This window comes from Parus major, chromosome Z (genome assembly GCF_001522545.3).
Source record: "Parus major isolate Abel chromosome Z, Parus_major1.1, whole genome shotgun sequence".
Lineage (NCBI taxonomy): Eukaryota > Metazoa > Chordata > Aves > Passeriformes > Paridae > Parus > Parus major.
The window spans coordinates 18,400,952-18,427,074 of NC_031799.1; the positions used below are offsets into that span (position 1 = coordinate 18,400,952).

The 26,123-nt window shown below is 36.4% G+C and overlaps 1 long non-coding RNA gene across 2 annotated transcripts in view; it reads right to left on the reverse strand.

The window, feature by feature from the left end:
• LOC107216175 overlaps window positions 1-26,123 on the reverse strand; it is a 134,245-nt gene that overhangs the window by 53,640 nt on the left and 54,482 nt on the right. The window contains exons 1-2 of one of the 2 annotated variants that reach the window (XR_004500427.1): window positions 16,408-16,876; window positions 12,574-12,689 (exon numbers count right to left, since the gene is read on the reverse strand). This is a non-coding gene — a long non-coding RNA (uncharacterized LOC107216175). Of the gene's footprint in view, window positions 1-12,573; window positions 12,690-16,407; window positions 16,877-26,123 lie in introns of those variants that run through there. The other variant, XR_004500428.1, reaches the window with a different exon arrangement.

Consider the following 26,123-nt stretch of genomic DNA (forward strand, 5'->3'; position numbering starts at 1 on the left):
CTAATGCTTGAGGAAGCTGCTGGCATTTTTGACTCACAGCTTGAAGTACACACCATTGTATTGGAAATATGAGTGTCTTAGCAAATTGTTGTTCACTACAGGATAATTAAAGAGTTGCTATACTGTTATCCCAGCATTCTTTTCCCTGGTTCTCATTCCTGGAAGGAGCGAGTATTGAACACTGAAACAACCACAGCAAGTTCTGTAGCTGTTATTCCTCTAGGTTTTTCAGACTGAAAAAGATCCAAAGACTGTGATGCAAATTCTCCATAAAGCAACAGTTCTCTTTTTTTTTCATCAATTTTCCTCAAACTAAACTCATGTGAAACTCCACTTGCAGTGCTGCATTCAGCTCTGGGGTCCTCAGTACAGGAAGGTGAATCTGCTGGAGTCAATCCAGAGGAGGAACACCAAGATGATCAAGAGGTGGAGCCCTTCCATACAAGGAGTGTCTGAGAGAATTGGGATCATTTGGATTGGAAAATAGAAAGCTTTGGAACAATTTTATTGCAGCCTTACAGTACCTGAAGGGAGACTAGAAGGAAGACAGAGAGGGGTTTTTTACAAAGGCATTGAAAGGGCAAAGGGCTAGGTTTTAACCTGAAAGATGGTAGATTTAGAGCTGATATTAAAAAGAATTTTTTTACTGTGAGGCTGATTAGGAACTAGAACACAGTGCCCAGAGAAAGCTATGGATGCCCCATCCACAGGTCAAGGCCAGACTGAACGAGGTTTTGACTCCTGGTCTAGTGGCAGGTATTCTGGCCCTTGTCAGGAGGCTGGAACTAGATAATACTTAAGGTCCTTTCCAATCCAAACAATTCTATGAAAATATTGTCAGTGTGTCATTAACAAATCTGTGACCCCTGACAGTTTTACTTATGTCTCTGCTCCCACACCATGATTTTAAAATTTAACTTCCACCAACATTATCTTTTTCTTATTGCCTCATAGAAGAGGTTGGTAGCTTCATAAATGCTGTAGCATTTAAACATGGTTGTCTGTTCTGTATCTTCTTTTAGTAACTGCATGTTGTCCCACCACTCAGTCTTTAACTGAGACTGCTCTTGACTGAAAGCCAGCATGCAGGATCTCATTATAGGTAAAGCATAATGAAAAGCTAAAAAATAAAACCTATGCTAAGTGTGAAAGGAACTCCATCCTTATATCCTAAGGTATCACATATCATAAAGTACCTACCAGAGCCATGGCAAAGGTAATAAATTCATTTTAGACATATTTTAAATTGCACTCTACCAAGCTCTGAGGATTCTTTTGCAAAGCTTCAAGGAATATTGCTAAGTCAATAGCTGCTTTTCTTGAGGGAATAGTTTTGTTCTATGGGAAAGAATATCATTCAGTTCTGTGAAAGTAGTGCTTTGGTCTACTTAATCACATGATACTTAACTGCACTATTTTTTCTTTTTTTTTTTTGTGTTTTCCTTAGTGATGTGGTGATGCATGAATTCCATCATATTAATTCTTTCAGTTTATGCACCACAGCAAGATTGCAATGTTTTGATAGACAGCATAATATTACCTCCCAAACTCACTACTCTTACTGTGGTTTTTCTATTACATCTCTATTCATTAATTCAACCCTAGAACAATATAGTGGAATTATTTTTTTGGTTACCTTACATTTACCATTAAGAGGGATTATTTATGGAGAAACACAGCCAGAAGAGAGGTTAAAGTTTAAAATGAAATCACAAAGAGAAACTAGAAGAGTAGAAGGAATTGTTATGCATTGAGGAACAGAAAAAGAACATGAGTAACTAAAAAAAAAAAAGAGACCTAGTACTTGTGAACACTGGGGGGAAGAAGGGAAAGGCATGATTAGGGTATAAGCATCCAATATATTTATTTCCTAATTTGCATCCCCTTTTATCTTGATTTCTCTGATAAGTGATGAAGTCCGTTGGGCAGCAACATAACAATTTAAGACATTATGGTCAGCACAAGCTAATTAATTAGTATATATTTAATTCTAATTAGACTATTTTAGAGGAAAAAAGAAAAAGTCATTTTTTCTTTCCTGTTTCTATATGCAGACAATTTTCTACAAATATAAAATTCTATAGTTGAAGAACACAAGTGAAGGCTTGAGGCTTACCCAGCCACAATTGAACACCCAGCTTGCAACTGAAACAATCAAAACACAGCTTTCCCAAGGAATTATGCAAGCCATACTTCATTCACTGTGCAGCACCATTGCTATGACAATATATAAGATTTAGGGATTCCAATCTCTACTCTGCTTCTGGTAACTCATACAAGAGCATAGTTTGTGGATTATTTAATGTAAAAAAAAAAAGCCCAGGAATTAAAGAAACAATAAGGTAAACTCTCATAAGGAAGTCAGAAAAAAGGCAGGAGTTTCCTATCTCCAAAATAGATTTTGAGAAGACTGTAGGCAGCTCTTAAGAATTCCACATTATTAGCTATCGGAAAGCAATGTTGCAAGACAACAGTGTTTAACTAAACTTGGTACTTAAAGTAATTGAAATAAATTGCAGAATCTTAATTGTTTTAATTTCTGTTCATCCACAGAGGAATCTCAAACTGCTGACTTGTATTTCAGTAGATCACATCTGTTGTCTGTTATTTTAACTACTTTAATTAAATCTTTGTACCGAAGTGCAGATGAAGAGGAAGACACAATCATGAAAATAGCAGATGCTTGTAAAATAGCAACGGTTCTGATCAGACTTCTGATGCATCCCCGATTAAGAAAATGTAAATGGTTAACTGGGACTGCTTCACTACATGTGAAGTATATGGTACTGTGCAACGAAAGAAACCGGAGCCCTTTCAATATTTATGGCTTCTAGAAGAGGCTCAAAAGTTTTTAAAGTGTTCCAATTATTTCTTATCTGCTACTATCATGTACCAGTTTTATTTGATCAAGATAAAATGCAAAAAAGAATATAAAAGACTGCTATTTTTATATATATTTTATGAACTGAGATTTTTCACTCTGAAGTGACCCCAAAGGCACGGGAAGGAAAAAAGCTGTAAGAATAATTAAATGGATAAGTGACATATCTTTGTAGGATCCTTGTTGGATCTCCTTTACATGAGTTTAGTTTTTCTAAGATGCAACTGAAGATGCAAGAGAGAAAAAAATGTTAGATAACATACAAAGAGCAATGCCAGAACCAGCCTGCAAAGCAACATGGATGAAGGTCTGGGTACAGTCATAAAACCACGCTCATTTTTGTGATCACACATCTCCTCTCACAGATTTTCTATTAGAAAACCACATATTCTCCAACTGCTTTTTTCTTCAGTGCTTTATCTAATCTCATTTTCCAATGTAGTGTCTCATTTTTCTTTTTTAAAACAACCCCTCCCCCGTAACAAAGAAAGTTGTTTTGGTGTTTCAATAGAGGAACAGAGAAATCTTAATTTGCTTTCTCAAGAGAGGATCATTAAGTAAAAATATTTGCAGTGAGACAATTGTTTTATTTTGAAAAGAGCATAGTAAAACCACTGCGATTTGGTTTTTTACTCTCTGAACTGTGACACTGAGCTGGTTCCTAATGAAGAGAATAATAAGTGAAAATTATTTCTAGAGGAATTTTCAAAGGCATCGAGAAAATATCTAGCATCTTATCACTGAAGCAAAGACACCAAAAACAAGACCAGAAGTAGATACTTTTAGATATATAGCAGTTTAATGTGTTTTTCCTCACTGTCTGTCTAAATTTCCCTTCCCATCCCAATTCATTTGTTCTTACTTTATTATTCAGAGACTGTTGTTACTAAGCAAAATCTAGGTCTTGACATGTGTCATGTAATGCAGATATTGATCGCTGCTAAAAAAATTAATGATAAGCAATGTCCTGTTCCAGAAACTGATAAAAGTTTTTATTAATTGACACAATTTATGAAAAACCTGCAAAGAAAATCACATAGGTAAGAGTGTCATAGTCTTTGTCTACGTTTCAAATTACATAGGTCAAAAACTGTAGTTCATTTACCTAATGGAGGAATTGGACATCATTGCCTTTAAGTATTTTCAAAAGTTCACTTATGTTTTGAAATCAATTTTCTCAAGGCATGCTAATTTAAAATAATTAAGTATAACATGTATATTATAAAAAATATCCCCCAACTCAAAAAAATTTGATTTTTTTTCCAGTCCTTTAGCCAAAAATATTGTGTATGTTAATTCATTTTTTGAAATCATCTTGAAATCAGTTGTAGCTTCTACTTAATTAAGATCATGTAAATTACCTTACAAAAATAAATCTGGTTTCTTTGATACCAAATTAAGTATTTCTTTGATATTGCTGCAGTTGCTTTTTAAGGGGAGCCCTAATTTTTTCAAAACTCTGTTTTTATTATTATATTTTACAGCAAAATGTCCAGATGAGATGCTGCAATGTCCTAATCTGTAATATCTGGTAAAAGAGCTAACAGAATTTGGCTTATTTTGCAGATTGTAACAGACTATTTTCGACATTGCACCATAGTCTTCACTGCTTTCTGGATCTTAAATAGGAAAGGAAGATGGATGGTCTAATATCCTAACAGGGACCCAGAAAATGCTCCAAAAAAGCAGGTAAGATCATGAAAAAGGTGTAAGCATGTGTCAAAAGCATAGGTGAAAGCTAACAGCAAGGAACCCAAAGCAAGAAAAAAAATCTTGGAAGTTACAGTTATCTAGGAAGATTGTGTTCAGGAAGGTCACAAATCACAGTGAAAGTCCATCAGATCCAAGGTTTCCATTGTTTCATGTACTTATAAAGGTGAGGGATAAGTAATTAAGTCTCTAGGCAAGTTATCCTGACTTTTAAAAAAAGGCAGGGGCTGGGGAGAGGGGATGAGAACAGAAGCACAACAGCAGAAAAAAAAAAGATCTGAAAAATCAAAATCAAATCATTTTCTAGAATGCATGATCTGAGATATGAGATATGAGTACTAGCCTCGAGGAAATTTGAGCCTCCTTCCTTTTTCCAGCTTAGGACTGACAGGGCAGAGACAGTAAATCACAGCCTTTTGGAGGTTTCAAAATAAAAAGCCATCTTTGTTAGCACTTCCTGAAAGTGTGGAATAATACGATAATACTTACTAGTTCTATGAAGAGACAAAGGGAGGAGTTGGGATACTTCTAGTTATTTTGCATATTTAAATGTGAAAATTGGAAATAACAGAAGTGGAATATGGAAGAACAAATCACAAAATTTGTTTATTTTGACCCCTCTCTTTACAGAGACATGAAAAAAATAACTAGTAGGCCTCATTTGGTCTTTCAGGGACCACAATTTAAGATCTATCCCCAAATATTCAGCTACAACTGACCAAAAGATTTCTTCAAAAATCTTAGAAACAGCTTTTTCTCCACTTGGAAAATCAAAGTATTTAAAATTAAATCGATATATTTACATTAGTCCAGTCCCAGCTCTGAAGGAAGCACTTTATGGGGACTTCTGCTGCACAGACTTGGCTAGAGATAATGCTGCTTGTCTCTCTGTTAACTGTGCTCTCAAACTGTATTGAATCATAAAATCAAAGGATGAAATGAAAAGCAGAAATTCTCCAAATCTTCAATATATTCTTTATTTTCTTTAGATGACTTTTGATCTAAATTAAAATAAAGTTTAAAAAGCAGGGAGAAAGAAAATAAACTGACAAAACAGATATTCCCAGATTCTGCAGTGCTGAAATAAACAGGTGAGAATCTGAAGATTTAACCAGGCCCTTCATAGATAATATGAGGTTTTCAACCTCAAGCCACCAGATTAATCTGCTCAGGGGCTACAGATCATGCAGTTTCACTGTTCATAGGTGGTTTTCAGTGTTCTTACTGAGGTCCTACATAAAGTAACACACTTAGAGGTCAGTGACAGAAGCCTCATATTTCCATAGAAAAGCAAGTTTGATATTAGCTCTTTTCAGAACTGGATTTGATTTTTTTAATGGAACTTTTTATTCATTTAAGGAAATCCAATCATGTTCTTCCTTCATTAAGGGCTTGCTAATGGACATACATAGCATATGCTTTCTGCCTTTCTAGGCTCTATATTTATCTGTACAAACATTGTATGCATACATAAATAAAACACAAGATACACTGCCTGTGTCAAAAGGGAAAAAAACTGTACAACATAAAGAAAAAAATTCTCATTTTTTACATACAGTCACAGCAGTTTCTGAAGCCATTGCTAAAGAAACAAAATAGAAATTGCAAAACTCCAACAGCAAGACCGCCATCTAAGTGCAGAAGGGCAGTCCTAATTCTGGACTATACTGTTCTTGTCAACCTCCTCAAGTTTTAATACTATTCAACTCTTAATGGTTTTTAAATCTTCATGTCTCCTGATACTGTCAATGGCCAAGGAACAGTAATCCTTGCCAGGGAATTATCTTTTTTTCGTAACAACTAGTATGAGGCCATTTCCATTTTCAACAAAAACAGCAGCTAGGTTCTGCCATTACCACAGTATTTGTTCCCCTAAAAATATCATGCATGTGACTTCAACTTACCATTCTTTAGTGCTCTATAACTATCATACTTCCAAAATCTTGATATTTTATATTTCTATTTAAAATACTTAGTATTTGTATTATAAATATCTCAAGGACCTTGTCATGAAGAACATGAGCATGCAATATCCATTGCACTCTGGCAGATGCATAGATTATGACAATAACTAACTACAATTTAAAATGACAAATGAAAGACAAATAAGAGCAGAATTTACATTAAAAATAATTATCCAATATGGCATTTCTCTCCATATATCATGTGCATCAGTTACTTGCATATTCTCCTGTATCCCTCATTCTGTCAGCCTTCTCCTAGGCACCATTTCAAAATTTAGTCTGAAAGAGGGAGTCAAAAGATACAGTGTTTGCAAAATGAAGAGCCAGCCTATCTTCATATTTTAAGAGAGAAGATCATCTAGAAACTCAGTCAGGTATTAGAAATATACTGTAATAAGTGGGAAGCAAGAGTAGGGAGACCATTAAATCTTTAATATTACTGTGTTTTAATTACATTTTCCACCACCTTCATGTCTTTCCTTTACTCCTCCCTTACCACTACCTGCCTTCAGTATGAAGTGGAATGTATAAAGTCCTGATCTTTATTGTCTTTACTTCTAATTTGCCTATTCCAGGACTCAGTAATCTATCCATGTTTTCCTTTTCTAACCCTTTAACATCTATTTCATTTAAGTTTACACTCTTTAGGTTAAGCATAATTTCTTATAGTCATAGAGTGAGATCTTCAGGGGTTTCTGATGTTATTTTCACCTCTGCATTGAATTATTCCAAAGGTAGGAGCAGCTCCCACCAAACAGTAAAAACAAAAGGGCTGGATAGGGTGTCAGATTTGGAATAAATGCTCTGAGTAAAACACAGAAGTAGGTGTAATTCTGAAACAAATGGTTGACTCCTCCCAGTCCTTCCCATGAACCATAAACTGTGCCTCTTCAAGAGTCTGAAATAAGGCACGGGGTGGAAAAACTGAGAGCATAAATGTGTCTCTGTAGGACATGCAATGATTCACATAGACACTGCTCCCATATGACAGGGAAAAAAAAACTGGTTTTATTCTTACAGCTTCAGCATTTATAGATTTTCAGCAATGGCCAGGGATTGGATGGTTAGCTTACCACCTTTCCAACCCCACTGGTTGTGTGAGACGTCCATCAAAAGATGTGCATCAGAAAGAATGTATACTTATTTATGTTCACAGTCACTGTCCTGGGAAAGTTCTTAGAAATTATGTAAACAAGATCAAAAGTCTTAGTTTTCAGGGTGACATAAATGTATTGCTGAGAAGATACAACCTCCCAGCAGACGATTGTTTTTGCAGATAGGAAGAACTGGGACAAAGGATGCCGACACAAATGTGCAAGGACTCCAACAAGTAGAGACCTAGGTGTAATTCAGGGTTTTGCTACTGTAACTGAGATATAAAACTCTGTCACACCCACTCAACCCACCAAGAGATTTTTTTTTTCCTGTTGATGTAATTTGGACAAAATAAATATAATTTCCCCACAGATTATTTTTTAGATCTGCATAATTGTGGATGACATTTGAGTTACAGATTAGGATTTTTATGTCTGTTAGCACATGAGTGGGAGTTCAATGTTTCCTGTTCCAAAACGATGCAGTTATGTTTCAAAATTCTAAATACTGCCCAGGCCCTAGATAAGGAGGTAAGACTTGGTTCAAAAAGGCTGGAACTTAATTAGGAACATAGGCAAAAGATGAACTAGGAGAAGAGTCAAGGGAAGAAAAGAGAGATTTATGGCAAAAACATGTCTTTTAATCACAGAAATATCAGAGTCAGAAGGAAGAAAAGTATGGAGAATAGATTTTGAGATCTGAACAAAACAGGGTAGCTGGAAGCATTAGCCAGAACTTCCATGAAAGACTGGAAAGGGTGGAAGACTAAAATGAAGAAATCCAGAATGAGTGGGAGGAAATGAACACATGCAATATGTGTGTCAGGAATAAACTAGTGTATTCCTGCAATAGTACCTTTCCTCTCTTTCCAAAAGATAATCCCACAACTAAAAGGATATTATCAAGTGCACACATGTGAATACAGTAAATTAACAAAGTAATAAATTTAATAGGATCCAAATTCAGGTATTGTTTCTGAGACTGGACTCTCACAACAGGTATTATTACTAGACCCCGTAGAAGGAACGTTCGGAAAAAAAGGATGAAAGCTATCCCAGGCATTGCTTACTCTCTCCTCAGAAATTCTCTGTGCATAAGCTGATGCTTTACATCAGATAAATGCTGCATAAAATGTCCATTTTGCCAGCCAACCAGTGACATTAAGGGAAAAATAGCACCACTGTATGAATTTCAATTTGCCCTTTAGCAATGTCCCACCTTTGCCTTTTCTATCACTTGTTTCATTTGCAAAGGCTGTATTACAGATAGAGAGGTGGAATAAGGCAAAGAATATGTAATGTAATTGCTTCCCATTAATTAAGAATGGTTAGTCCAAGCAATCTCTCTCTAAGTATCCTTCAATGAGATAACAAATGGACCTAACCATTGGTGATGAAAGAAAAATCAATTTATTTGTAACTAATGCAATTTTATTATGAAAAATGCTTCTGGAACACTGCAAGTTTGTCTGTTGACAAATTGCTTACTCAGAGCTACTGACCTAAAGCAAGAATTTCTGTTTGACAGAACTGCTCTGTGCCAGAAAGGGCCTGGAACTGAACTCCTTTGCAATTGCCTCGCACTCTCAATGGAGAACTACATCACTCTGCTTTTTGGTATTGAGTGTTACTGACTAACTATTCTAGATGGTGAGCAGAGGAGTGTAGTGCATTTGTCTGGGGTAGTAGATAGGATGACACTCCCTCTCCCTACAGGAGGAGTGGCAGACTAAGAGCCCTTGGCCCTTGTCTTCTCTGAGACTCATCATCTAAGGAGAAATGAGCATAGGAATAAAAGAAGTGTTTAACTTCTCTTTACTCCCCCACATCATAAGCAAAGGTTATGACAATCTAGCCCTAAGAACTTTGGATGAAAACATCTCTGTGAGTCAGCTGTTTGCAAATAGCTCTCTGGCCTTCTTTGCACTTCTCTATGGGTGCTCTGTGCCTGCTTTGCATGATTTGCCACCACCACCTCCCCCTGCTCACAACTTTTGCATGCAGCCAAGCTCTCAGAACCTTTCCTGCAACCTCTCCTTGGGGAGCATTCCATTTTGAGGTCCACAGTTTTTTGACCCCAGTGGACAAAACTTTGCTTTTTAAGTTTTTGTCATAAAATGTCAGCCACTTTGTCTCCTATTAGTGATCTGCAGTTTATCCTAAAGCTATCATTGTTGAAAATACACTTTTTATATTTACGAATTCAAAAGTCTTGTACTTCTAGGTTTTTACAGATAATAATAAATTAGAAGGGCAGACAAAATACCCTTAAACTTCTAGTTTTCCTTTCTGTCCCCCACTCCTTTTCTTTTGTTGTTACTGAAGCTGTTGAAATGCCACAGTTTAAGCAGACCCAGTTGCTAAATATATCCTCTTTCTTGGTTCATTTTCTTGCAATATAGCTACTTTGAGATTTCACAAGGATTGACTCACTTCTGACACAATGTTCCAAGATAAAATCCCACACAGTGTGACATTCAGACTTCATTCTTGATACTAGAATGCTCATCACCTGAAAGTAATCTTACTTCCTTTAGCTGACCAACTACGCTCCAGTATACTCCCACAGAAATCTAGTTATTACAATACTTTGTTGAAAAGTTATTTATTATAGATGCTGTTCTGTCAGTAAAGCTAGCTGCATGCAATGCCAGTTTCATTGAAGATAGGCTAGAAGTTTGAATTTTGGAATTACCAAAAAATACTTTTTTATTGCTTTTCAATAAAAAACAAATTATATCCACATATACTCACAAAGCTCTAGAAATAGTGTGTGGAAATATTTTGCCTTGCTTATGTAGTTATGAAAATATGAAGCCCTTCTGAAACACACAAAAAAGTCAAGTTCACAGTTTATTATAAGAAATATTGGAAAAAAAAATCTCATTCTGTGGCTGATCAGTACAACCACAGAATGGGAACAAAAACTCTATTGTTTACCAGAAGTAACTGTTGTGGGGAGAGGGTGGAAATGGAGAAGGAAAAAAAATTACAGGGAGGAAGAGAGGAAAGGTGACAGAGAGGGACAAAGATTTAGCTGTAATTTCAGAAATGATAAGTCATGGAATTATAAGCATTAGACCACCTAGAATATTCTAAAGAGTTGAAAATGCTGGAAAAGAGGAACAAAAAAAGCAAAGGAGGAAATTATTTAAGAGGAAAAGTTACAAAAGAAATGAAGAGCTACCTAAAGATACCTAAGAAAAAGTATTAGACAAATAGTACACATAGACTGAAAGGACATGGATGCTGACATCCTCATTGAATGCTGTGAGCAACACTGAAAGAAAGAAATTATGATTATATAAATCCTTCTCATGAAAACAGTTCAGTGCAACTCCATAGGCTAGCAAGAAAAGAACAAATAGCCATACTCTGCAAACCATCAGGGAGAGAGCGAATATCTAGCAGGATTAGACGTATTATGCCATCTGAGGATATTTCAAGTAATGGAATAAAAAAAATCTATTAGAAGAAGTACAGTTAATAAATATTAATCACATATTTCTAAAGACAAGATCACTTGCAAATTATGTTAACAGTACTAGATGTATTGTCAGAAAAGGGATGAAAATGTTTTAGTATTTTCTACCAGCAGTTTCTACTATGCTACACTGTTGAAGTTAGCTTCAGTTAGTTCATGATGCACAGTGAGTTCTATATTTGGTGAAAATACCCAAATGTTCACACATGTCTGCAGGTTCATCTTCTATATTAAGTAAATTATGTTCACTGACATCTCAAACCACTGAACCAACACACTGATTCCCATGTTGCCTAAAAGGATAAAAACTTTCTTGAAAGGTATGTGACAATATCCCATTAAATAAAAATAAAAATTATATTCCATCCTTCTTTTTAAGATTATTCAGTTCAGCTGATGGCATTTTTACTTTTTTCACCAGTTGGTCTTTTCATTAAATGACTGGTCTGGCAGACCAGGGATGACTTTGACGAAGAAAATTCAAATTGACAGGCATGTGGAACGATGGAGGATTTGATATGTGACATGAAATCTTTGGCTGTGCTCAACACGTCTAATGAGGCTTCTCCAAAGTCACTTTTGTTCAAATATTTTCATTATTCCCCTACAAGCAGTAGTCAAAAAAATTAGTAGTAGTCAAAAACCACATAGCTTAAAATAATTCCTCAGAGATTATGTATTTTACAATTTCAAAACAACAAACAGTAGGAAATATCCTATGTACCCAGTTCAAAGAAAAATAGTTGCAGATGGCTCTAATTAAGTTCGCAGAGCAAGATATGCTAGGATTTAACATAAAAATAAGGAAGTTTATTTTGCAGGTTAAAAAATATCTTTCAGAGTCTGAAATGTCCAAACCTCTCTGTTTCAGAAGAGCTCTCTGGATACCGAGAGACTTATACACATAGGACTAAACACAGGACAAAGACCAGAAAAAAAGCAAAATTAAGCCTTATCTAAATCTATGCCTATATAATTAGCTTATTTTCTCACTGAACTCCTGGAATATTTCATAGTCAACATTTTGTATCCAATCGAGTGCAGTCCCTGACATCAGTGCAGGGGCATACATTTCATACATTTACAACTGAGTACAAGGTAGACATTATATAATCTTGTATTTCAATGAATGCTCAAGAAAAGACTAACTTCTAACAACTTTTTTTTTAAAAAAAAAAAAAAATGTGGAAAATTAATGTGTCCATTACAAACAACAAAAGAAAAATGTCACTCAAACCATACTACTATTCAATAATCTTATATCTGGGTGTTGAAGACACATTTATTTAGGTTACAGATATAAAATTTGGATACAAGTAAAAATGATTTTATCATTCTGCCTCACAGAGTGGCATTTGAAAGCCTAACACAACATAGAAGTAGTGTGGAAGAATACTGACAATAAATTAAAAAGCGAGAAAAAGAAAACCTTCTACTTACACTCTTGCTCTTCCCATGCAGACTCCAGGTATTCTTATTCATGGTGACTGGGACTAAATCAGGGGTGTTTTGCAAGTCAAAGGTGAGGTTTTATCCCTTGATCATCCAAATAGCTTCTATATGGAAAGAAATTAATTTATATAATTAAAACAAAGGCCTTTCAATTTGTTCAACATTCACTTGTAAGACACTTCATCAGTGTATAAAAGCTGCACACATCCCAGGATGCACCAGGGCAAATGTTTCATGTATCACTAGTTCATTCAACACATAGTCACCCTGAACCATACTGCAAACATATCCGTGAACAGATCACGTTTTACAGGCAATAACAAATGCATACCAACTTAAAAAATTGCAAAAGATTATGAGCTTCTGATTACAGGCTCTTCCCCACAAGTATATTTAACTAGACATTGGCAGTAGTGTTTGTAATAATGAAATAAGGCTTATTGGATATTTTTACCCAGCTTCTCAGTCTAATGGCATCTTTTAACATATATGCTATTCAAACCAATACATATGCTAAAAATTCAAAGAAATAAGGTCATCTAGATTAATTTTCAAATCCAAGAGCATAAGAATGTTTAAACCAGCAGTGGGATACTTTCATATAGTTGTCAGAATTTGACAAATTTTCCATTGTATTAAAACAATAACTAAGCAAAAACCCCTAGCAACTGATGATGGCATGGCATCCCAGTATTGAAAAGAAGCATTTGTCAGCCTCTGGCTACATGCATTGCAATAATCATGGAAAAGTGGAATTAAAGGGAAATTCGGATGCTCTGAGATCAGGCAGTTAAAAGATTTATATTCTCATTTGAGCCAGCTACATTTCTGCACACATTTTTTTCCTTAGCTCAGCCAGCTAAGAGGAGATAAAATATGATTTCTGACCAACAGAGATGCTACAGGAAAATCTCCTAATATAACATCAATTATATCAGCAAAAATCAGTATCCACAAGAGTATTTTAATATTATTTTTATAATGGACAAAAAAGTAAATAAATCATTGTTCAGTCTATTCCAGCAATACACACAAGAGAGAAATACACTTATCTAATTAAACTACAAAATTCATAGAAGTCTAATAAAATACCTAGAACTATGTATGAAATCAAGGTATAATTTTATGGCTTTAACTGATGAAAATAGTACTACCACATTAAATGGGGGTCAAATATTTCTTTTACATATTACGTGACTTTCTATTTTAAACACTTTCAGGCATTTTTCTATGAACAACTATAATACATCAGTCCACATCACAGCCAGAAAACAGGATAGCAGAGCTCTTAAAATCTAGGAGGAAAATGCAGGCTATTCAGTATTAAGCTGAATTCTGGAGAGGTAACTTCTTGTCCTGTGAACATTTAATTGAAGAGACTGAAGAACATTCCCTAATCCTCATTTTCCTGTGGGTGCAATACCTAGAATTTGCACATAACACCACTGAACTAGCCCAAAGGTACTTCCAGCAGCTAGACTGGTGCCATTTATTCTAACAGGGATGAGTCACACAGATAGATGCCCTTCTTCCAGACCTTACAAGCTTTCCAAGGTTTCATTAAAATATGATGGATTTTATTCCTGTTGAACATGGTATGACCAAAATATTATCCAAAGAAGCAGTGCAAACAGAAGATACTAATTTTGGACTACAAGCAGAACAATATATACAAACTTTTATTTCATCACCTTAGTCATTAAGCCTAAACAATAACATATAAACATATAAAAAATGTAAGCACAACAAAGACTAACAAAAAAGCTGGTGACTTCAAATTGAAGATTTTTCTGATACTGCTTATTTTTTAAATTATAGAGGACAATAAAAATGTAAATGCTTCTTCTGAGCTGGTTGCTCAATTACAATTTTTTTTTTTCTGAACAGGTGATTAAGAGATGACAAAATCAATGTAAACAACTTGCCCTTATGATCTGTTTATAGCTCTAGTTTTCCCTGCTCTTTCAAGATATTTTCAGGGTGTGAAGTTCCATCGAAAAAGTGGCACATTCATACAGAGCAAAATATTACCACTTCAGGTTCTAAGAAGTTTAGAAAAAAATAAATACTAGAGAAATATCATAAGAAGAGGAATAAAAAACAACAAAGAATTCTGACAGACTGCTTGAGCAGATTCCAGGGTAAATCAGGAGATTTATGTTTTTTGTGACATCTGGGATATTGTTGTTGTTTATTTGTATGCATGCATGTTTGTCTCTTTACAGAAAAAGCATATTTAAAGGGTGTTACAGAACTCTGCAAAATAGGAGTTACTGCACAGTTTGATGGACTTATGTTCTTCCAACTTGTTAAATAACCTCACATTTTTTTAACAGTATTTATTTTTTAAAATCTCCCTAAAATTTGTGCAGGAATGCATTAAACTACCTGGGAAATTCTTGTGCTATTTTATCATATATGACTTGACCTTGAACAATCTCTTGTGTGCAACAGCTGTCCATGAACCCTCTAACAGGCATTTAGCAACCAGAAAATAAGATACAGACATTTTCTTCCATCAGGAACTAACACTCTGCATGCCTATATGTTGTGTTTGCTCTCTTTTATACACTATGTGTAAGTTGGTTTATCTTAGGCACCTATCTAAAACCTGAGCAAAGGGGTTTCATTGTATTGATGTAGAACAGAGTGATTTTGGGGAGCAGGCTGCTGGAAGCTGGCAAGATTATGGTTAGTGATAGTAGGTCTTACTCTAGGGTCACCTGTGTCTGCAATAGCGCTGTGTTTAACAAAATACAACACTAGACTCAAGAGTTTTCTCCCCCTTTCTGTTTGACTACCATACAAATGTTATACTTAGTCATTTGGAAATATACATTATCAAGAAAGATTTTCAACAGTGATTTGGGTTGCCAATCACTCCTTAAAATCTTTCTATAAAAGTTGCAACAAAGATTTGAGATAAAGCTTAATCCCTGTTGCCACCCAACATCCATTTACATGAGTGAAATGTAGAACTCATACTGATTATCTCTGACATGTCTCTATTTCTGAGCAGATCAGGGCTGGTAAGGTAGCCAACTTTCTTTCAGTTAAATAGATAGGGGAAAAAAATGTACATTATCATACAGGACAGAGAGCTCTTGAAGGATCTTCTGTCTCTCCAATCTGCTGTAAGAAAACTGCCATTTCTCTGAAAAAATGTGTTTACAGACTTTAATCTCAGAGCCAAGCAAACAATGCTCTCTTTACAACTTTGGATAAAGATCCAAAAGGCCTGAGCTTATATCTGCAGTGTATGACTCATTCAATGTCCAGGACCACTTCTGGAACTCTTTAATGTGTTTTGTATCATTTTAGTTGGACTTGTTTCCCTAGAACAAGCACATACAAAAGGAAATAAAAGGAACTTTTAAAAAAGCCAAAACAAAAGAACAGACACTTCAGTGAATCTGCTAAGCTTCACTGAAGAAATTTTCCAAAGCAACAGGCTGTGAAAGACCTAGACAACTGGAACAGATGTGAAAGAAAGGCAAAAGCTTCATCAGTACATGCTCTCTCCTACGCTAAGCAAGCCACTATTTTCCTAGTGTTTTCCTAGTTATGACTGAGTAGGTGTCTTGGTTTGAAAAGACAGGTGTCTGCTAAGTAAGGCAGAAATCTCTCTTGAAATTAAAAAAAAATTGTAAACCACCCCCCCCCCCATGAATTATTATAATCTTGAAATCATGGTACTCTCAGGCAAAGATATGGGAACAGAAATAACAGTTCTTTACTAAGGAAATTAAAATTAAAAATATAGTAGTACAAAATCTAAAATGAAGAAAAAAAATTATAAACAACCCACTGACAGAATACAACCTGACCCCCTGTTGGTTAGAGTGCTGGTAGGAGTCTGATGAAATGGTGGCTGCAGCCCTCCTGGAGTGACTGACGTGGTTCCGTTGAGGCAATGAAGGGAGCAGTTTTCCTCTGAAGGTCCAGTGGTGTAGTTGGGTCCAGTCTCACCTCTGGAAATCCAGTGGAGAAAGGCTGCTGTGGTGTTTCGAGCCCCCGATTATATTCAGGTAGGAATGCTTGGCTCCTCCCCCTGGGTGGAGCATCTCACAATGGGATGAGGTAATTTTATCAGTCATAAAAGTGAGACCATTAACAGAAGATACCTCCCTGGAGGGAGGATGGGTCGTGGAAGAGATAAAGAACACTGCCACACCTAGTTTTAAGAGCTGGCCAATTAACAGAAGATATCCTCCAGTTATGAGGGGTGGGTAATGAAACAGATAAAGAACACTCTCACACCTGGTTTTAACAGAGTGTAATAGAATATGTACTTTTGGTAACATCTTGCATTTCACCCCAAGACAGTAGGAAAATTTGGAGCCAAATATATTCCTACTGGTCTTTTTTTTTAAACTCTTCTAAAGCATAACCGAGGAATCAGTCAAACGTGCCTAGTTAGACTGGTTTTTGCCTCCTTTAATTCAATTATCTATTTTCTATACAATTTCTTTCTCATTGTAGACATTTTTCAAAAAAAAAATCAATATTTAAAAAGCATTTACACTACTTTTAAAAAAATTATAATTGGCATGAGTGTGAATATTCCATTTTACACTTGGCTTAATGCAGAACAAGCAAGACTGTAAATGTCATACCAAAAAAGTCATTGCTATATGAGTTTAAAAAGAAAAAAAAGATAAAAACCTTGTTCCTATCATTTCTATTTTCCTTATATTCTCCAAATTTAAAAACACTACTATAAAAGCTAGTGTTTCAAAACTACTTAGAAGTTATGTGGAGAAATATACTATATACAATATTAACATCTCTGAAGAGTGCATATAAATGGTCTTTAGACTTGTCAACTAGACTGAATTAAATCATAACAGTTTAGTATTTTAGCGGGTTTTTTTTAAACTTCCTGATCTACAACAACCTCTTCTGTAGGCAAGAATGATACATAAACAGTCTCTCTCCAGTGGAGAAAATGGTAATTTTAACATTGATCCAGGTAACATCAACATTTAAACTCAGCAGAATAGACATAAACTCTTCTCACACTTGCAGGAGCATTTTTCTCTAATTTTTCAAGGCAAAATCATATTTGCCATGATCTGTTTTAACAATAACGCCAAATAATTTTACTGTCAGCCCTTGATTTTTAAATACTGTATTCTTTTGGAGATACAATATAAATTCCAAAGATATTATTGAAGAAAAAATTAAGTTAACACTGGAGAAACTTTCTCATAAGTTTTCTCCTACATTTGAAAAGCATTAAATACAGGTTATGAGAACCACTTTTCAGGAAGCACTAGCAGGCTATGCAAGAAGGAGAGTATATTTTCAAAAGTTTTTTTATGACATTTTTTTGTATGGATACAACACGAGTATCAGTGCCAGAAATTTTGGAGGACTTGTTACTAGAAATATCATTAATTACAGGTATGTATTAGATAATTAGATAATATCCATCAGGATGCTGGATTTTTAATAAAAAAGATGGAGTAAAATTACTGTAGCACATTGTAAAGCACTGAGGAATGTAAAGATATTGCTATATATTCTATTTCTTTCTTGGATAATATCATAAAGCCTCATTTTTAGGAGACAGTGAATATGATTTTAGCAGAATACAGAATGACCACTAGAGAGACTCTTAAGTCAACTTAGTACATTTTTTCTTATTTTTTTTTAAGTAACTTCCATTCATCCCAGAATAAGTATCAAGCATTTACCCTAGAAAATGCCTTAGAACAGATAATCAGAGACATGAAAGCTGGGGAAATTAGTCAGGGTTTGAATGTGGGGACAGGACATGAAAAAGCAATTTGGAGTAAGAGTATTTCCACTAAATATATTTTCCTTATGACCGTATATTTGATAACTTTGTTTATAAGTGTATAGACCAATTGCTATTATTTTATGCATCACTTCTGTGTTAGTACTGAGGACTCAGCTGTTGGGTTAGTCTGATTCAGCCCTAGGGATTGTATCATGACTGAACAAAACAATGCCGACTTTGCCCAAAGTACATGCAGTCCTATCATATGTACAAGGTTAACTTCTCTCATATACATTTTGACTCTTACACACACAAGAGAACACAGTGTGTGTCCTGATACCACGCACCACACAGCAGCACTGAGGTCAGGCACTGCTAGTCCCAGGTTTATGCCTGTTGGGTAATGACTGTTCCAAGATTGCATTCTTTTTAATGGAGGAACTGGCTTAAAATAGCTGTAATACTCTGCATGTCCTTCAATGTGCCTATTCTCCCAGCACTGAATAGATACATTTATTTAACGGAAATAGGTACTCTTCAAGACAACTGACCAGAACGTCCTACACTGCTGAACATACGGGCAGTCCTGGCATATAAACACCAGCATAACAATCTCTACTTCATATTCTGCTGGTTTCCACACACTTCCTAATATTTCAGCTTCTTCCTTGGCCTCTGAGCATCAAGCTAGAATATTCATGCAACTGTTTGCTTTTGCTCAAAGACCCTTTTCTACATAGCTCATGCCAAGTCCATTGTGCAATTTCAAGCTTGCAGTGCTCCCACTGAGTCCATCACTTCACATTTCATTTTAGATTTCATCTGTTATTTTATCACATTCTGCAGTTTTGCAGTTTTGCAATTTTGCATAGTTGTCTTTAGAGCCATGAATAACTTGGTATTACCAAATTATTTTTTTGCCAAAGCCTACTTAGCATTTAGAACACCACAAAGCTCTGCTTCTTGGCAAGCTCATATTTCAGTTAGTAATTAATCTGTTTAATTTGTGGGCCTCTATAGAAGCGTTCTGTTGATAGCCCTTGCCCATTTTACCTTTTTATTTAACAATTTCTTGTACTGTTATCTAAATCTGGGGCAAGTTTTGATGTCTCTTACAAGGAAAAAGCCTATTGTAAGAGACTTTGTAAGTTCTCCTGTTTTACATCTTTGTTAAATTTTCCTTTCATTTTACTTATGTTCTTCCAGCCTCTCCAGCTGACCTCATGATCTGGAGGAGGCTTCTTAAAAGACTGTTATGGCTTTATACCTTTGTTTCTATTTCCCTTATTTGGTCTTTCACATTAGATTTTTATGTGTAATATTTCAAATTTTAGAATGTTTGCATTTTCCTCATTTGGATAAAACTTCATGTTTTTGAAGGATGTCTTTGCAAGGACTGTCTTTATCCTACTTTTTTCCTATGACAGGTTTCTTTCACTTCCCAAAAAAACTGAAAACTATATATTCATATCCTCTCAGTGGTTTTTCTTGGGCTTCTACAAGTTTTATACACACACATACCACACACACACACACACACACACACATGAATTTTATATAACTATGTAATTTTTCTCCTTCCTGTGTCTAATAATCCTGTCACTGTTTTCTGCCCTTTCCAATTTCCTATTTGATAGAAATTTTCTAGCTCTACATTTCTTTAGCGATACAAAAATACCTAGGGAAATGCATCATTTTGAAATGTGCTGTTTCAGAATTATCTTCCTTCCCAAAACCTTGAATTTAAAACCTCAGATAAAACTCCACCTCAAAGGGTTTAAAATCTTAGTGCAATCTCTCGGTATGATATGTTGCCTACTTCCTTTGAGGTTCAGACAAAGCCTATCCCTCTAAATGGAATTGTTCTGTTCTAAAGGCATAAATCCCTTGTTCTTGATTTTCTCATCCACAAGATGAAATGCTGTCCCTCTGCTTCTTGCATTTTTGCATGCAATATGGAAAGCACTCGAGAGAATTCCACTGCAGAGATGGAATATTACTTATACAAGTTTTGAAATCTTTTTCTGGAAGTGTTCACGCTTTCCCCATCTCTTCATATACTCATTTGAATAAAGGATAGCAATAACACCATTTCAGAATAACACAACCACCTTTACTTTTCTTTCTGTAACTACAACTCTTAAAATTTACAGTTCTAGCACACAAAATTCATATTTTATAACTTAAGACACAAATATCTTTAAAAATCAGCATATGCTATCCAGTTTAAAAATGTTTTGACCACTACAAGGCATCAGTAATTGCTTTCTTCCTTCAACCCTTGACATGCATTCACATTATGATCTTACAGAGCAACTCAGTGGCTGTATAATGAATGGGGATTTTTTCTTTTATGGGCAGCATAACTTTTACCTGTGCCTCAAAACACTATATTTTCTTCACCCTTTGTGCTTTTCTAAAACCCATCATAATTTTCCTCCTTCTGTTCACATTTGCCACTGCATATATTTCCTATTTTTCATAGCTCGAGTTTATTAAAAAATAATCCCTTTGCCCCAGGCTGCTCAAATTTATGCTATTATCTTTTCAGGGCATTTTCAGAGAAACTGTTCGAGGCTGAAGTGGTAGCAAGGCATTGGAACTCTGAATTTGGCATTGATTCAAAGCATATAACACGCTGCATACAAATGACTGTTTAAAGAGGGCTGTGTGATCCAAGTGACAAACCCTTGAAACTTGCTATGCAAGGCTAACAGTTGTGCCATTTAAGACAGATGTTTGCAAGTAAGATTCTTCATGCAGGTGAGGGCTGGGAACACATGAAGAGATTTCTTAAAAGCTGGAAGTAAAACCTTCACGTATGATAATTTTCTATCTTGTATTTGGATAGAACTTTGCTACAGAAGAGGTGGAGTGAAATCAGGCCTGGCAAACTAAGTTAAGGGAACGACCATGCCAGCTATGATTTTAATACTATTTTGTCTAATAGTGAAGTACATAGTTAGGAGATTTTGTAGACTAGAAAAATCTTCAACACGTTTGCTTCAAATAAACCTTCTGCTTTATATTCCTGTCACATACCAATGACTGTCAAGGTCAAATTTATAAACTCTAGTTCTTGAACTCAAAACACAAGTATATTAATAACAAGGATCTCAGCTTTCATAAAACAAGACACACATCTATCTTTTGATGATCTTATATAATTTATTTGAATTATGACAAAAATGAGAAGCAAATTATTCTGAAATTACTTCAGGTGACTGAAATTGAGCTGTTCTTATGTTTGACAAACCTGAATTTGAAAGGTTATTATTATATGATGGTAGACTGAAAAGGCATATAAAATACAGGTTTATGTCATTCCTCCTTTGGCAGGATTTAATTGAAGGAGACTGGAGCTCAAAATCAATTTTTTTTACCTGCTATTCAACATTTTTAAAATATACATTATTTTAATAGAAGTACTAGGTTTTTATTACAAAACAAGATTAATTTTCTGCTTATCATATTTATAGTCTGCCAATGGAAGGCAACTTCCTTATGGAAGAGGTGCTAATGTGATCAAAAGCAGTAACAGAAGAATCTTCAAAGGGTAGCTAAAATATAACTTTCTGAATATACAAGAAATTGATTTGCTGTTGCCAAAAAAAATTGAAAGTATTCAGATTAAAAGTATTAGGATGAAGCACAAAAGAAAGGGAAAGAACATTTAAAAACAAATAAACAAACAAACTAAACCCCAAACATGCCCCCAAACAACTGCAAATGAGAAATCCAAGTTTTCTCTATGTCCAAGGTCTAGTCTAGCATTTTGGATTTTCCTGGCTTTTTATCTCCAACTGGACAGCAGCTTTCACAAATCCAGCTGGCACTATTTTCATGATGTGATAACTTTTATCATCCCAGCAGTGGGTAAGATCTCTTTTAAACAACTTCAGGACAAGAATTTTATTTTAGATACGGCAAAGATAAATCTAAAACTTTATCTCTACACACTCAGGAAAGGCTAAAAATACTTTAATTTGATAGAATTCTTCTCCTTCTTCTGGCAGAAGTAGAGCAATTGGGAAACTCCAAAAAAAAGTCCTCAAGAAGAGAAGACTCAGGTTTGCTGTTTTTCTTACAAGCTGTTTAGGAGGGATAGGCAGGGTGGAAGAGGTGGAAGGGTGGCATCACATGTAATGGAAGGGTTAGAATGTCTGGCACACTTGGCAAGTGCACAGTTAGTAGGGGCACTATTGAGAGCCTCTGGATAAGAATCAAGGTGCAAATAATGAATCTGGATGTCATCATGGGTGTCTACTACAGACCTCCTGACCAGGACAATGGCACTGATGAATTATGCTTTGAGGAAGTAAGGGAACCTTCCAGGCCAACTGCCCTTATCCTTATGGGGGACTTCAGCTTGCCAGAATTTAACTGGGAACATCACACAGCTGGTGTAGCCTGAACCAGATGATTCCTTAAAGACCCGAATGACAACTTTATGGAGTAACTCTTAAGGTAGCTGACTCAGAAGGATGATGTCCTTGATCTGCTGCTTGTCAACAGGGTGGATTTCATGAGCAAAGCAGAGACTGGGGCCACCTTGTCCACAGCAACCACAAAGAGATTAAAATCTCTGTTGACCTGAGGAAAAATGCCAGCAAAACCTGAACTCTGGACATGAGGAAAACAGACTTCAGGCTGCTCAGGGAATTAATAAGGTCCTCCTGGGAAGTTTCTTTGGTGTGGGGGTCTGTCAGCGCTGATCACTTTTTAAACATCACCTCCTTAGTGCACAGGAGCAGGAAATTCCCAAATGTCAGAAGTCAAGCAGGTGAGGCAGCAGGCCAGCTTGGCTGAGCAGCAATGTTCTCCTGGAAATAAGGCAATTAAGGAAGTTGTCTGCCCAATGGAAGCAAGGTCAGGTGACATGGGAATAATAGAGAGATGCTGCTCACCACTGTAGGGAGAAAATTCATGCAATCAAAGCTCAGCTGGAGCTGAAGCTGCCAGAACTGTGGGGAACAATAAAACAGGGTTTTTTTCAAATATGTTCATATTTTCAAATATGTTAATGGCAAAAGGCAGTGTAAAAAAGCATTGACCTATTACAGGATGAGGATGGTCGCCCCACAAAGAGGGGCATGGACAAGGTAGAGGTGTTTGACACATTCTTTCCCAGTCTTCAACACTGATGGCAGACCAATGGGGTCTCAGCACCCTGAACTGGAGGACAATGACTGTGAGAATGATCAGCTCCCAGCTGATCCTGAAACTGTGCAGTATTGGCTGCTCCAGCTGAATCCCTGCAAATCAAATGGGGCCTGATGGGATTCATCTGAGGATTCTCAAAAAGCTGGGTGATGTGTTCACAATGCTCTCCCAATGGATTTTGAGTGTCATGAGACTCCTGAGAGGTCCCAGCTGACTGGAAGTTGGCAAACATTGTTCCAGTTTTCAAGAAGGGCAGGAAGGAAGACCCTTACAGGCCTGTCAGTGTCAGTTCAGTGCCTGAAAAAATTCATAGAAAAAAATTTTCAGGGAAGTGTTGAAAAAGATCTGAAGGGCAATGCATTCACTGGTAACAGTCAGCACAGCTTCATGATAGAAACATCCTGCCCTGAACCTAAGACAGGGTAGCTTACCTGGCCAGTCAATGGAACCAGTAGATGTGAACTTTTTGAACTTCAGGGAAGTTCTTTTGATGCCATTTCTTGCAGTGTCCTCCTGGAAAAAATGCCCAGCCCACAGCTAAATGGGGTTATGCAATGGACAAGAAACTGTCTCCCTTGTGGGGCACAAAGGGTTACAGTGAATGGGGTGACATCAGAATGCTGACCTGTCACCAGTAGGGTTTCACAGGGCTCCATCCTTGGCCCACTTCACTTCAACATCTTCTTAAAAAACTTAGACACAGAACACAGAGAATATTGAGTTTGATGATGACACTAAATTGAGAGGAGCTGTTGACTGCCTCAAGGGCAAAGAGGCCATTCAGAGAAACCTCAGCAAATTAAAGGGCTGAGCAATCACAAACCATACAAAGCTTTAAAAGGGCTGGTGCTGGATTCTGCACCTTTAATGGCAACCCTGGGCATATGGACAGAGTGGGAAGCGAGAGGCTGGAAAACAACACTACAGAAAAGACCCTGGGGGTCCTGGTAGATGGCAAGTTAAACAAGGGTCAGCAGTGCCCTGGCAGCCAAGAGGGACATGCACGTCCTGGGGTCAGGATCCATGCCTGGCATCAGCCACAGCATCACCAGCTGGGCAAGGGAGGGGATTGTCCTTCTCTGGTCTGCTCTGGGGTAGCCTCATCTCGAGCCCTGTGTGCAGTTTTGGGTATTCAAGTATAAGAAATAAGTTAAGCTGCTACAGAGTGTCCAAAGGAGGGCAACAAAGATGGTGAAGGTCTGGAACTGAAGCCATATGAGGAGCACCTGAGGTCTGTTCAGCCTGGACAAGAGGAGACTGAGGAGAGACTTCACTCTGTTCTTCAATATCCTCACAAGCAAAAGGAGAAGGGCAGGTACTGATCTCTTCATTCCCACGGCCAGTGACAGAACTCAAGGTAATGGCATGAAACTGAGTCAGGGGAGATTTAAGTTGGATATCAAGAAAAGGTTCTTCACCCAGAAGGTGGCTGAGCACTGGAACACTGTGTGGAATACTGGAAAACTCAGGGGAGATTCCACAGCACCCAGCTTGTCTGAGTCCAAAAAAGCATTTAGACAATGCTCTCAGGGCTTATGGTATGATTGTTGGGGTGTCTTGCACAGACCCAAGAGTTGGGGTTGATGATCCTGATGGGTGCCTTCCAACTCAGCATATTCTATAATTTGATGATTCTAAGAATATGGTTTTTAATTTTTAGAAAGAATCTGACATTCAGGACATGTAAATCCACTGGCTTGCTGCACAAGAACATGCTCACCAATCCAATAATCATAGAATGATTATTACATTAATCCCCATGGGCAAGATACCAGTTAAATCCTCCTTACACAAATTTAGAAATTAAAAACATTAACTGCCAAATTCTTCCCTGGTGCCTATTTATGACAAAATGCCATTTCACAGACAAGAAGACTTGGGAAATCTAGTACTCTATAGATACCAACAGGGAACAAAAGATGGGCCCATACTTTGGGCCTTTATATGGACCCTGATACATATGCAACAAGACCTGACATTTGCATACTGGGGGCTTAAAGTTCTTATTTCAATTTTACCGTAGAAATACTGCTAAATTGTTTCAGTGTAAAGATAAAGAAAATGTTAGGAAAAATTGAACAAAACATAAATAAATTTATAAATGCAGTCACAAAAAAACTCATTAAAATTACTTTTAAGTGCACCTAGATGAGCTGTCAATATTTTTGTTAAGTTTACTCTTTTGAACTGAGTATGTTCCCATCTAAACTTTGGCTACAGTAATAACCATAATAATCACATACAGACTGCAAGGCCTGGCCCACTGGGGCAGGACCTTAACAGCTGGTTAAACCTGCAGCACTATGGGTCTGGTAAACAAAGAACTTGCCATTTATTGTGTCCTTGACATTTAAGAAGCTCGAGTTTTCACCAGATTAGAGAAATGGCATGAGTTTATATGGGTAAATAATTCAGGATTGGAACAAATCTGAAATACTGCAGAGTTGTACATAAGAAGTGCAAGCATATGTGTGGTCATAGTTTCCAATGCTATGTCATTTTATGTCTGAATAATGAAATAATAGGAAATTACATCATCAAGTCTACATCAGGCACAGACCTATGCTTGTTTTCCCATTTTAGTAATTGTCATGGAGTTACTTTACCTTTAAGAAAGTTGAAGTTGCTG